The 14,878-nt window shown below is 45.8% G+C and overlaps 1 protein-coding gene across 2 annotated transcripts in view; it reads left to right on the plus strand.

Moving 5' to 3' along the window:
* Window positions 1-14,878, plus strand: part of RNF175 (ring finger protein 175) — a 683,731-nt gene that overhangs the window by 530,018 nt on the left and 138,835 nt on the right. The gene's annotated exons all lie outside the window — the stretch shown is intronic.

Below are 14,878 nucleotides of genomic sequence, written 5' to 3' on the forward strand. Positions count from 1 at the left end.
GGGATGTACCTTACAAGACACCTGTAACAACTGGAAAGACCACAAAAGTTCCTCACCAAGAGGATCACTGGCCTCAAGCAGATGCCCTATGCAGCTCGGCTGAAGAAACTCCAGCGGTACTCTGTTATATACTGCCTCTACTCATAGGTGATCTCTGCCTGACATATGCAAGGCCATGTCCAACCCAGAATTCCAGAATTAATGGACATGCTCCACCTAAAGAAAACCATATCCCCTCCAGCCACACGCTCCAGGGATCTAAACCTCACCACAACAATAAATAGGACGTGCAGGAGGGATAGATTCCTGCATGGAACAAGATTCCAATCTACATTAGGCAGAGCTCCTCGCTAACCCTCTTCAAGATAAAACTTGACGAGTGGATGGGAAACAAAGTTTACCCCAGGGATCACTTCAATGCCTCTGCTGGACAGAGGCACAGGGAAATAATCTAAGGGGGTGGCAAAAGCCAACACATTCCAGCTAGGTTTATAAAATACCTTTGGGCAGATAGCCTAGTACCTACCTATGAACTTATGAACCTAGGAGGAAAACTTGCCCATCATGCAAAAAAACTGGACTTCCATCACCAAAGACTGATGGGTCCTCAACATTGTATCCCAGGGGTACAAATTTTACTTCCACTCACTGCCAACCCCAAAAGGGTTCCCAAAACTTCCTCCAAACCAGTGGGCAGAGGCACAAAACCAAGTTCAATCCCTGCTCTCCATAAGGGCAATTCAACCTGTTCCTGCAGAGCAGATAGGTCAAGGGTTCTATTCTAGACTTTCTCTGATACCCAGAAAAGAGGGCAGTTGGCGCCCAATCCTAGATCTGTCCATTCTAAACACCTTCCTGGTGGTACCAAAATTCAAAATACTCACCCTTCAGCAGCTTCTTCCTATGCTGGCCAAAAAGGCCTGGTTAGCTACCCTAGACCTAAAAGAAGCCTGTCTGCACAGCTCTATCAGGGACTCGTACAGGAAATACCTAAGCTTCAGGGCAGGATCTATGCATTATCAGTTCTTTGCACTTCCCTTTGGCTTATCCACTGCTCCCAGAGTATTCACAAAATGCCTGGCTCCAGCCATTGCCTACTGCCGACAGAAATATTCAAATTTACCCATACATGGACGACTGCCTGATTCAGGCAGTCAGGAAATACTGTTGCAGCACCTTACATTTGTAAAGAACCTTCTAACCTCCCTGGGGTACTCTTATCAACGAAAAGAAATCAAAACTAGGCCCCAGTCAAAAAATTGTATTCCTGGGAGCAAGCTTGGACACAGCATCCCAGATGGCATTCCTTACTCCAGAAAAACAAGCCTATCTGATAGGCTACTTCACTTAAAAAGTCTTTGGTGCCAACATTCTTAGGACCTGGAAACTCATTCCTATCATAACTTGTCTAAGGACAGAGTTTCTTTGGTGGGCAGCAGAATGCAACCACAACAAGGGACTTCCCTTTACTCAACCCCACGCTGCCCAGATCCTAACCACTCGTGTCAGACAATGCCTGGGGGGCACACCTGGATGACAAGTGCATTCAGGGCCACTGGAGCCAAAGTCAAATTAATCTGCACATCAACCAAAAAGATATGCTAGCTGTTCAGCACGCTCTAACAGATTTCAGATCCCTACTCTCACCAGGACCCCTGCTAATAAAAACAGAAAACACCACAGTTATGTGGTACATCAACAAGCAGGGGAGAACCCCCTCTTACCCACTCTGCAGGCTGGCCATGGCCCTGTGGAACACAGCCTTGGACATGCAGGTCCATCTGCAAGCTCAATTCCTGCCAGGCAAACAAAACTCACTGGCAGACGACTTAAGCAGAAATCTCCTAGACCCACATGAGTGGTATTTAGACCCCAGCACCTTCAGCCTTCTAATCCAGAAATGGGGGACCCCAGAGGTGGACCGCTTTGCCTCCCCCTGCAATCACCAGCTCAACAAATTCTGCACCAGGACACCTCACAGCAGGGCCTGGAAAGTGGATGCCCTATCCTTCAAGTGGGAAAACCTCTCAATCTATGCAGTTCCCCCTCTGCCCCTTCTCTCAAGAATATTACTCAAGATAAGACAGGACAGACCAAGGACAATTCTGACTGCCCCAGACTGGCCACGCCAGCACTGGTACACACTACTGTGCAACCTGGCACCTACCCCAGAGCCCAACCCTCCTCACTCAGCAGGGGGGAAAGATCTTGCATCCGCAACTGCAAACCCTGAATCTTGCAGCCCGGCTTATTCCTTGAATCCCCCCCCCCAGTGACCAGCCTAAGCAGGTGCTGGACGTCATTCTTGAAGCCAGAAGACCCAGTACAAGGAAATCCTATGCTGATAACTGGAAAAGGTATTGCTCCTGGATTCAGTCTAAAGGAGAGGACACAGCACTGCCGTCCCTACCTCTAATCCTGGATTACCTAGCAGATCTACTCCACAGAGGCCTTTCCTTCTCCTCCATTAAGATCCATGCCTCTGCCATCTCGACTGATTACAATACTGAGCCACCTCTCTTCTCTCACCCTCTCATCAAACAGTTCCTGAGAGGAGCAAACAACTTAAGGCCACCAAGGAGAGCACCCACCCCTGCTTGAGACCTTAACTTTGTACTGGAAAAGCTCACACTACCCCCCCCCCAAGCCTGCAGCATCAGCTCTCTTGGAAAACAATCTTGCTTCTGGCCATCACTTCAGCTAGAAAGAGTGTCTGAGCTACAAACAATTATGGCTGTGGAACCCTTCATTTATGCCTAAAGTGGTGTCCAGTGTGGCTCTCAACCAATCTATCCATTTGCCAACCTTCTTCCCTAATCCTCAAAATAAAGGAGAAAGGATCCTGCACCCCTTGGACATGCACAGACAGCTCAGATTCTACCTTGATAGGACTAAGCCCTTCAGGAAATTACTACTCAGTTTTGCACGAGGGGCAAAGGGTAAGGCCATTTCAAAACAGGCAGTTTCCAAATGGATAGCACACTGTATCTATTTCTACTACAAACACCATGGGAAACAAACCCCTCAGGGGATCAGAACACATTCCACTAGGGCAACCTCTACCTCTACAGCATTCCTCAGGGGAGTCCCTACCAGGGACATTCTGGAAGCTGGTACCTGGAGTTCTGTACACACATTCACCAAGCATTACCACCTGCCTATCTTTTCCAAATCCAGGGCGGGTTTTGCAACAGCAGTCCTGCAGGGCATACTTGCCAGCCCAAACTCTTCTTGACTGCCTCCACCCCTTTTTCAGCTTTGGGAATCACCCCAAGTGTGATGATTGCAACAGTGAAACACGAAGAACATAGTACAGTTGTGTACACTTACCATAAATGTAGATGTTCGAGTGTATTCACTGCTGCAGTCCTGGTTTCCCTCCCTCCAGCCCCCCCCCCTCTCTCTGTCTGTATATATTGCTCTTCCCCTTACAGGGGTATTGGTATTTACTTTTTACTGGTGGTGAGTTTCCCGCCCATAGCTTAGCTCCCTATTGGGGGGCTCCTGACATTTGGGGCAAGCAAAACTGATATAATGGCGCCAGCTGCTTGTTTTTATACCCCTGACATCAGTCATGAAGTGACAGCAACCGACGCAGAAATACTAAGTATCTGGTATTCAGGCCGACTGAGGGCTTACCTGCAGGCAGATAACCCAGGTGTGATGACTGCAGCAGTGAATGCACTCTAACATCTACATTTATGGTAAGTGTACACAGCTGTACTTTCTCAAGTCTCTGAGATTCAGAAAAGATATGAGCTCCTACAGATGAGTCACCCAAGCCTTCTGCTGTTCATTCTGTTCTGGCTGCCCTTCTGGATCCTTGGCTGCATCTGTAGCCTTTGACTGTCAACCCCCTGTACATAAGAAGCCAGATAACTTCTATAAAGTTCTTGAGGAGTGCAAAGTTCCTTATAAAATGCCCTTCTGCTGACCCTTTGTAGTGTCTGTTTCCTCTGACAAGCCATCCAAGTTATTGCCCTCTACCTTGGTGGTGTCTTCTGGTAAGGATAATAGAGCTATATAAAGGCTGGTCAAGAAAGTTTACATTGCTGCCATTTTATACAAAAGCTACCAGATTCATATGACCAAGTATGTCTTGGCTGTCCTTTCTCAGGTTTTTAAAGTGGTTTCCAACCGTCCTGACTTTGAGGGGAAGGCTTTGGCCCTTTCCCTGCTAGACCTACTTCTCAGGTTGAATACAACTCCAAAACTTTTGAATGCTCATTTGGATAATAAAAAAAATTTGGATCTGCTTTTGCTAAACTTTTCTGGTCTTTCCAGGGCAAGAGCAAAGCCTTGCAGGAGTTGAAACATAGTTTTGTTCCTCCTATTCCCAAATTTCAGAGGAAGTGTCCCTCTTAAGTCTGCATTTGTTTGTAGGCAAACTCACCCCCCTCCTAAGGGCAAGAAGGGTTCTAGGCGTGTGCCTCCTGCTAAGTCTCCTCAGACTCCTGCACCCAAAAATCAAATCATAATTTTCAATTTAGTGGACCAGGTCTCATTTAAAATATGATTTTAAAATATGGTTATATATTTTTTCATATAACTGTATTACCGATTTTTAATTACTGGTCTTTCAAAAAATTTTTAAATAATTGAATGTTTTTTTTGGGTGGGGTGGTCACATGATGTAATTTAAGCTACCTCAAGCTATTTAAGGTGATTAATTTCATTGCACAGAGTTCTGAGGAAGCCTGGTATTTAGACTAGGTGAAAGCGCTTAACTCTACTGTATTGTGTGTATCGTTCTGCACTGGATTTTTATTAAAGAAGTCGTTTTTACACCATTGGTTGGAGATCGTTCGTTGGACCCTTTTCTTTGGCTGAGTGGTTCTTGGAGGGCACATGGAGACCAATTCTGGATCTTTCCAGGCTGAACACCTTCCTCAAAATTCTTTCCTTTTGGATGTTATCTCTGGAAACATTATTTCCTCCTCTTCTACCACAGGCCTTTCTGCTCTGTCGGGATCTCAAGGATGCATACCTTCACATCCCAATCCATCCCTTTTTTTGGAATGTTTTTATGTTTCTTTTTCTCTTACTTGCATTTTCATTTCTCTGCTTTGTCCTTTGACCTCTCTACTGTCATAAGGGTATTCAACAAATACCTCACTCCTGTCATTCCTGTTACAAGGTTCAAGGAATTCTGATCTTTACCTATCTAAGGGATCTGCTTATTCAAGCTGCTTCCCAAAACTCTCCTTTAAGATCTCAAGTTTACTCCTCCCTGCTACAGAGTCTGGTGTTCACCATAAACTTTCAGAAATCAGTTCTGATACCTTCCCAAGAACTCATTTTCCTTGGCTGCAGACTTCAAACAGTTCTCATGCTGGAATCTCTGCCTACCTCCAAGGCTCTGTCTCTAATTGCCTCTTCCTCTGGTGTCTGTCACCCCAAGGGACTTTCTTGGGGTTCTCTGGTTCATGGCTTCCACCATTCCCATGCTTCCTGTCACCAGGCTCCATATCTGAGGTGCCTCAAAGTCAGTGTGGCTTCAACAATTCAACCCACTAGACTTCCAGGTATCTTTCCTTCCCCATGTCAAGCTTGAGCTTCAGTGGCGGATTCATTAACTTTTATTCATTGTGGAGCTTCCTTCTCAAGCTCCAGTCCTAACTCAGGCGCTCTTTACTGACTCCTCATATAGGGGGTGTGGTGCCTCCTTTGGCCTCCTGAAGGTTCAGGGTCACTGGTCTCCTGATCAGAGGCCAGATTACATCAGTGTAAAGGAGGTGAGGCTTTACTTGTAGCTGTTCAGGCTTTTCATCCCGTCTTTCATCCCAGGCCCCTCAAAGTTTTCACAGAAAATGTCAGTGATGTGGTATGTCAGCAAACAAGGGAACACAAGGTCCTGCCTTTGCAGACTAACTCACTAGCAACTCAGGTTTGAGATCTAGCTGTCCACTGCCAAGTGACTGTTCAGGCAGTTTACATTCCCTCAGAAGATGATCTAGTGGCAGACTCCTTGAGAAGGTCAAGCACACAAGCTCACAATTGGATATTTCACAGTGATGTGTTCCTGGACATTGTCCATTGCTGGATACTCCTTAGGTAGATCATTTTGCCTCCACTTTGAACAGACAGCTTCCTCTTTAGAGTCCACATTCCTCTTACTTGGAAGTGGACATCCTGTCTTTTCCTTGGAAGGGGATGTTTCTGTACACCTTCCCTCCCATTTCTCTGTTACCACGAGTCTTGCCCATGATCAGGCAGATCTCCCGAACTCTTGCTAGTGACTTCCTTTTAGCTCAGACAGCATTGATTCCCAGTTCTTTCTCACTTGTCCAGGGGAAATCACCACAAGTTACCTCACTGAGTGGATCTTCTCACACATGACAAGGGTTCTGTTATGCACCCTCACTTGTCTACTTTTCAGCTGAGGCTGTGGGTGGTAGTTTTAATATCTTTCACGCATCTCTTTTCTAAAGACATGCTACTGGTTCTGCAGGAAGCCAGGAAACCCACAGTCAGGAAATCCTGTATGTCCAAATGGAAGCTATTTTCTATCTGATGCCTTTCTCACCATCAGAATTCCCTATTGTGGAGATTCCTCTCTTTCTCTCTTTTCTGTATGATTTGCTCCATGCTGGGTTGGCATATTCTTCAGTTAAATCTTGCCTTTCAGCAATTTCTGCTCTTCTGACCTTGACTCCTCCTCTGGCCTCTAGATTTGAGGTCAAGCAATTTCTTAAAGATGTCTTTCATATCAGTCCCCCCAGGAAGTGTATTCTGCCTTCCTGGGACCTCTTCTTCAGCTTCCTTACAACATTGTACTTTGAAGGTTGTTCTTTTGGCTCTCAGTTCACTCAAGAGGGTGTCTGAACTTCAGGCTCTCATGGCTATTCCTCCTTTCTTAGTTTTCCACAGAGACGGAGTGTCTGCTGATAGCAGTTTTTCTTTTATGCCCATAGTGGTCAATGAGTTGTCCCTTAAACAGTCTGTTCACCTTCCTTTTTCCTTCTCTACAGTCTGCAAGGTGAGAGGGTTCTTCACACATTGGATTTGCATAGACAGCTCAGTTATTTAGCTAAAACTAAAGTTATTTGCAAATCTGAGCAACTTTTTGTCTTTTCAGCCGAGAACTTTGGGTTAGGCTTTTGTAAACAAATCTTCTCCTCCTGATTTAAGAGACCATTTCTTTGTTGTTCTTTTCATGGAAAGTATATTTCGTCATTGGTAAAGGCACATTCTGTTAGGGTGGTTGCTTCCCCTGGTGCTTTTTTCAAAGGTTTAGATACCAGTTCCATCCTTCAGGCTGCTACTTGGTTCTCTGTTCATACTTTCAGTAAGCGTTAGAATCCATCCATCCACAACCCCTTTTCCCATTTTTGCACATTCCACCACTGGCTGGCTAGCCCTGCCACAGTAGTTCTTCCACACCACACACTTGCGTGCACACTCACACCTGTGGCCATTTCAGTGTGCCCAGTCCACCTACTGCATGTCTTTGGAATGTGAAAGGGATACTGGAGGATCCAAAGGAAACCCACATGAATACAGGGAGGGCATGCAGACTGCGTAGAAGGTACCCTAGCCAAGAACTGAAGCAGGGAACCTCTTGCTGTGAAGACACACTCTGCAGCACTGTCCCCCCACACTATTGGATGTTATTTCCAGGGCCAAGGCAAGCTTTGCCAGGGCTATCCTGCATGGGTTTGTAGAGGGCTGATGTTCTTCGTGTTTCACTGTTGCAGTCATCACATTTGGGTTATCCCTACCAGGGTAGCCCTTGGCCAGCCCGAATACCAGAGGCTTAGTATTTCTGCATCGTTTGCTGTCGCTTCAGGACTGACATCAGGGCATCAGTAGTATAAAGTAAGGCAGCCAACGCCATTACATCAGTCTTTCTTGCCACAGAGCCAGAAGCAGTTCGCACGAGTGCAGGTCGGCCACTACCTGAGTTTCGTCTTTCGAACTGAAGCTGAAGTCTTCTAAAGCTAAGTACCCCATTGGGGATCCTTTTTTCTTGTACTAACCGATGTCAGAAAAAGTTAACAATTGTCTCGCCTGTGGAAAGCAAATACCACACCAAGACTTTCATTCTTACTGCGTCACTTGCTTAGGCCCTGACCACGATGTCCCCTGCCGTCACTTTTGTGCTTTGTTCACCACCAGAACTGTACATCGTCGGGCACTTATTGTAGCTAGATTCGCTTACAGTCTTTGAATTCCAGTATGGCTTCGGTAAGCCATCCGACAGTAGATCTTCCGAAAAAAACGTAAGATAAAGACAGAGACAGACTGCACAGGTCCAAACCTACTGACGATGCTTCTGTTAAGCTAGTCATCAGTTCTCCGGAGCTCAGTGAGGTGCTTTTGCAGCCCCTGATGCCCGCTTCTGTGGATTCACAGGTTACTACCAAGACCCTTTCAGAGTCTGGTATGCTGCAAAACTCTTCTTCGACTAGGGATTCTGTGGTTGTCTCTCCCTTGGATGGGTCCGGAGCCACTGAGCAGGCACTGGCTTCCGAGGACGTCCTTCGCACTACCGATTCCCGACACAAACCGATTACTACTTTTGCAAACTACCGAGTTTCTAAGGCCTAGGGTATGAACCACACCCAAGAAACTGACAACCAATCTCAGGCACTTGATTCCTTCCCCTCAGTCTCAAATGCTTAAAATGGCGGAAGACCTTATCATGCTAATCAGGGGAAGCCAAGCTACCCCTTCCAAAAGAAAGAGATCTGTCCCCAGTAGTTTTGTCTGAACAGGAGTCTGATGACTCTAATGCATCTGAATATGAAGACATGCAACCCCTCTCTGCTTATGAGGATTCTGATGCAGAGGACTCCATTCCTTCAGCCTCCCCCCCCCCCCGAGGACTTTTCCTTTGGGGAAACCCTTCATACCTTAAGGGAGCATTTCCAATGGGAATGTCAGGACTACCCTCAGTCTAAAAAGAGACTCAATGAATTCTTAGATCTTCCACAGCACAGATCCCTGACCATTCCCCCAGTCCTGGATGTTGTGGAGGATGTTTTCCTGGAATCCAGTTTTGACTCCTGACACCCTCCCTCCTGCACCCAGAAAACCAGACCGGTATTAGAGTCCCTGACTCACACAAATTTCTTTTTAAAAATCCTACTGCTGACCCTGAGGTAATTTTTAAAAGGCCTAAAGAATTAAAGCATCCTCTGCTAAGAATCCCACCCCCTCAGACAGGGATTCCCAAGCACTAGACAGATGGGATAAAAAAGTATACACCTCTGCTACTCTTGCTATCAGAGCACTAAATTGCCAGTTCTATATGCTAAAAATTTCAGCCACATACCCTGGAACTCCTCAAACAAAAAATGTCTTCCTTTCCTGCTTTTTAAGAATCTAAAGAGTTACAAGAGTTAATGCAGTCTGCAAGTCAAGAAACTAAACACACCTTGCAGTCTGGCTTTCATGGCCTAGAAGTTTCCTGCAGGGCAGCAGTCACCGGTTCCGTCCTTAGAAGCCATGCATGGCTTAAGGAACAGCCCTTGCCAGACCATGTCAAATCTAAATTGTTGGATGCACCCTTGCACAAAAACAACTTATTTGTCACTAAGGCAGAAGAGATCTTAAAAAAAGATGGAAGGAAAAGCTAAATCCATGCAGACAGTTAAGGATTTCTTACAGGTCCAGCAAGCATTGCCCCCCCCAAGCACTGGTCCTTTCCTGCTCCCACCAGGTCACTTCAGCCCAGATCCCTTGGAAGAAGACCCCCCCCCCCCAGACAGCAGCCACAAGGAATGCAGAGATCTAAACAGTGGATTTCCTCCACTTCAAAAACAGGGAGTTCTAAGCCACCCCCTCATGGTAAGAACTCACAATGACTCTCCTCCCCACCCCCTCCCTTTGCCCACCTTCACTTACCCCTAGAAGGAAAACTCTCCTTTCATGCAAGCACCTGAGCTACCATTGCCAATGACCGCTGGGTCCTCAACTGTGTCCCAGGGATACACATTTTCTTTCCACACCCTTCCATCTCTAAAAGGGTTCCCAGTTCCCAGATCTACCACCAAACCAGTGGGCAGAAGCACAAAAGCAAGTCCTTTCCCTGCTCTCTGAGGGCAATAGAGCACGTTCCTGCAGAACAGAAAGACCAAATTTTCTATTCCAGACTTTTTCTGGTACCCAGAAAAGAGGGCACCTGGCACCCCATCCTCTTTCTATCCATTCTAAACACCTTCCTGGTGATACCAAAATTCAAAATGCTCACCCTCCAGCAGCTGCTACCCATGCTCTCCAAAGATGCTTGGCTAGCTACCCTAGACCTAAAAGATGCCTACCTCCACATTCCTATCAGGGAATCATGCAGGAAATATGTACATTTCAGGGCAGGATCTCTGCACTTTCAGTTCTCTGCACTTCCCTTTGGCTTCTCTACTGCTCCCAGAGTTTTCACAATATGTCTGGCTCCGGCCTTTGCCTTTTCCAGACAAAGGAATATCCAGATTTACCCATACTTAGATGACTGTCTAATTCAGGCAGACAGCCAGGAAAAGCTGCTCAAGCACCTGGCCTTTGTAAAGTCCCTACTAACCTCCCTAGGGTACACAATCACTGAAAAGAAATCCAAACAAGTACTCATCCAAAGGATTATATTCCTGGGAGCAAGCCTGGTATTTCTTACAGCAGAGAAGCAAACTTACCTGACAGCCTACTTCTCTCAACTAGCCACCAGACCCCAGTTATCTGCAAGGAAAGTCCTGCAAGCTCTGGGGTTCATGGCATCTTGCATTCTACTCATTCCATATGCCAGACTGCATATGAGGACACTTCAATGGTACCTAAAAAGCCTTTGGTGTCAACACTCTCAAGACCTGGAAACTCTTATACCCATGATACCTTGCCTCAGAAAAGATTTTCTTTGGTGGGCAGCAGCATGCTTCCACAACAAAGGACTACTTTTCTCACCACAGATGCATCAGACTATGCCTGGGGTGCAAATCTGGACGGCAGGTGCATACAGAGCCGGTGGAGCCCACAGCAAAACCCATCTGTACATAAACCAAAAAGAGATGATAGCTGTCAAGCATGCCTTAACACACTTTCAAGCCCCTTCTCTTCCTCAGGGGCTCTTCTGATGATAACAGATAACACCACTGTGATGTGGTATATCAACAAGCAGGAAGGGACTCACTCCTACCCTCTATGCAGGCTGGCCTTGACCCTTTGGCACACAGCCTCTGTCATGCAACTCCACCTATTCGCACAATTCCTGCAGGTTCTCTAAATTCTCTGGCAGACCACTTAAGCAGAAATCTTCTGGATCCACACGAGTGGCAGCTAGACAAAAGACCCTTCACAGTAATAACTCAGAAATGGAGCACCCAGAAGATCGACCTCTTTACCTCACACACCAACCATCAGCTCAGCAAGTTCTGCACCAGGGAGCATCACTGCATGGCTTGGAAAGTGGATGCCCTGTCCTTCCCCTGGGTCAATCTATCAGTCTATACCTTTCCTCCACTACCTCTCATCCCCAGGGTACTGCTCAAAATAAGTGAGGAAAAGCCAATTCTTATTGCTTCAGATAGGCCTCGCCACCACTGGTATCCACTGCTGCACAGCCTTTCCCCACTGCCACCATGGCATCTCACTCAGACCCCAACCCTCCTGACCTAGAGGGAAGGAGAATTCATGCAGCCCCAATTTGGCAGCTTGGCTTATTCCCTAACCACTAATCAATCTGCCAACCTCAGTAAACAGGTTCTAGATGTTATACATGAGGCCAGACACCCTAGCACTAGAAAGTCTTATGCTGACAAATGGAAAAGGTTCTGCACCTGGATTCGGGCTAAGGGAGCTGATAAGGCACAGCCCTCCTTCCCTCTCATCCTGGATTACTTAGCTGACCTGCTATACAGTGGTCTCTCTTTTTCCTCTATTAAAATTCATGCCTCTGCTATCTCTGCTCATTTCCCCACTGAGTAGCCCTTTTCTCGCACCCTCTGATCAAACAATTCCTAAGAGGGGCTAGCAACTTGAGGCCACCCAGAAGAGCACCAATCCCAGCTTTGAGATCTTAACTTTCTGTTGGAAAAGGTCACCCTGCCCCCTTCGAATCAGCATTTTCAGCAGAGCTAAAATTTCTCTCCTGGAAGACAGTTTTCCTTCTGGCCATCACTTCAGCCAGAAGGGTCTCCAAGCTACAGGCACTCATGGCTGTGGAGCCCTTCATCATCTTCCATGCTGACAGGGTTTCCCTCAGGACTAACCCATCCTTCATGCCCAAAGTGGTGTCTAGTGTGGCTGTCAACCAATCCATTCATTTACCCACCTTTTCCCCTAACCCACAGAACAAGGGGGAAAGGATCTGCACACTCCAGATGTGCACAGACAGCTCGGATTCTATCTAGACAGGACTAAATCCTTCAGAAAGTCTGATCAGTTGCTGGTTAGCTTTGCTGCAGGGACAGAGGGAAAGCCATCTCCAAACAATTTCCAAATGGATAGCACAATGCATCCATTTCTGCTGCAAGCAATGCAGAAAGCCTCCCCCCAAGGGGGTCAGGACTCACGCCACCAAAGCAGCCTCCATCTCTGCAGCTTTCCTCAGAGGATTCCCCACCAGGGGCATCCTGGAGGCTGCCACCTGGACATCTGTTCACACCATTACCACCTGCCTATCTTCTCTAAGTCCAGGGCAGGGTTTGCCTCTGCAGTCTTGCAGGGCATCCTAGCCAGCCCCTAGTCTCCTTGACTGCCTCCACCCTTTTCCTCAGCTTTCGGAATCAACCCAAATGTGATGACTGCAACAGTGAAACACGAATAACATAGTACAGTTGTGTACACTTGTCATAAATGTAGATGTTCAAGTGTATTCACTGTTGCAGTCCTGGTTTCCCTCCCTCCATCCCCCTCTTCTTTCTTCTCTCTCCTTACAAGGGACATTTTGGTATTTACTTTCTACTGGTGGGGTTCTTCCACCAGAACCTGGCTCCCACTTGGGGGCTCCTGATAGGTTAGGGCAAGAAAAACTGATGTAATGGCATCGGCTGCCTTATTTTATACTACTGATGACCTGATGTCTGTCCTGAAGTGACAGCAACTGACACAGAAATACTAAGCCACTGGTATTCGAGTCGGCTGAGGGCTACCCTGGCAGGGATAACCCAAATGTGATTACTGCAACAGTGAATACACTCAAACATCTAAATTTATGGTAAGTGTACACAACTGTACTTTCTGTGCCGCCTTCTTCCCAGGCTTCCTCTTGAAGACAGAACAGAGACTAGGAATGCTGAAAGTACAATTTATTAAGCATGGTAGGGAAGGTATAGTGTTACAAACTATGATGGTAGAGTGTTAAAATGTGGAACAAGTACAGAATGCATATATATTTTAGGAGCATATTCTGTGGTGCTTTACAACTATGGACCTATTTGGTTAAAAAGGAAATACAGCTGCAACACCAAGGGGATAGTTTACTTAGCACTGTCAGTATTCAGCTTTTTATGTGGGAAAACGATAAGGAGTTTTATAACTAGAATGTTCCAACATAAATATAGTATAAAAAAGAGAGACCATAATAATGCTCTTGCTAGAGACCTTGAGATTCTTAAACAGCATTCATTTAAATTTATAATTGACCATGTTGATCTTTGACAGAGGGGTGGCTCTATGAATGAGTTTTTGGAATGAAAATAACTACAATGGCAACTTCGATAAAATGCTGCGGCTCCCCCAGGGGTTAAATGACCAGTTTTCTGTTAACAGCATTTTAAAACTGAAAGCTAATTCAAAAATGTAAAAAATACTTTTAGAAGGTTTTTTTTATACGTACATGTGTGGTTTGCAGTTGTATGTACAGCTGGCACTTTTTATGTAGAGTTTGTTAATGTTTTAATTTAATGTAAATGGTTTTATTAGTTAATCAAATGGCTTAGGGAGAGCATATAAAGTGGTTGCCTGTAATTGTTTTTTATTCTGAAGAAGTCTCGCATATTTATAGGTTCATAGGTAGGTAATAGGCTATCGGCCCAAGTAAGCCTAGTCAACAAAGTTCCCTGGCTTATGCCAACCCAAGAAAGTTAATTTCCTGTGCCGCTGTCAAGCAGAGCCACAGAAGTGATCACCGGGGAAATAATCTGCATTCCCAAGTTGCAAACCTCGGACCCTGCACACTATAGTCAAAGTGAGTTACCACTAAGCCATGGCAGATACAAGGACAAAAGCACTTAAAAAAAATTGTACTTACAGCGGTCCTACTTAGTTCTGTCTTTTTTGGTTTAAGTTGCTCGTTTTTGTGGTTTACAAGTTTAAGTAAAGAGTACTACAACAGTGAAATGGAAGGATATAGTACAGTTGTGTAAAATCTTGCCATAGCAGTAAATTTCCTGCTGTTCAGTGGTGCAGTATTCATTCCCTCCCATCCACCACCTCTTATTTTTAACTCTTGCCTTGTAGTTTTCTCACCCTCCTCTGGCCTAGGGGTCCTTCATCATCGTCTCCTTTTTAATGCACATGTTCTCCTTGTCCATAAGGGCATTCTGTTCTTCCTGGGGCTTTTTCAGTTCTGAGTGTGTGCATCTATACGTCATCTTTATGCCATATGCCTTGGGCAGGGGAATATATGGTAGACATACGACATCTAAGTAATAAAGGCTTTGGTATATTGGCCAGACATTGGGCTTTCCTTGGCAGGAGATCCCTTAAGATAAAGAATACTGCCACAGTGAACACAAGGACATTTTACTGTTATGGTAAGATTTTGCACAGCTGTAGTTTCTGTGGAAAGAATCAATTGAGCCATTGACAGCCTCCACAAAGTTCAAAGGCACATCAAAAAAACTCACAAATCAGGGTGAAAGTACATGAAAACAGTATTGACAATATGCAAACATGTTTAAGCAAAGTTCTGCTACATAACTAGGGACAGAGCACAGTAAGTTATTCT

The sequence above is a fragment of the Protopterus annectens genome, chromosome 2.part1 (assembly GCF_019279795.1).
Source record: "Protopterus annectens isolate FY-2018-M chromosome 2.part1, PAN1.0, whole genome shotgun sequence".
NCBI classification, from domain to species: domain Eukaryota; kingdom Metazoa; phylum Chordata; order Ceratodontiformes; family Protopteridae; genus Protopterus; species Protopterus annectens.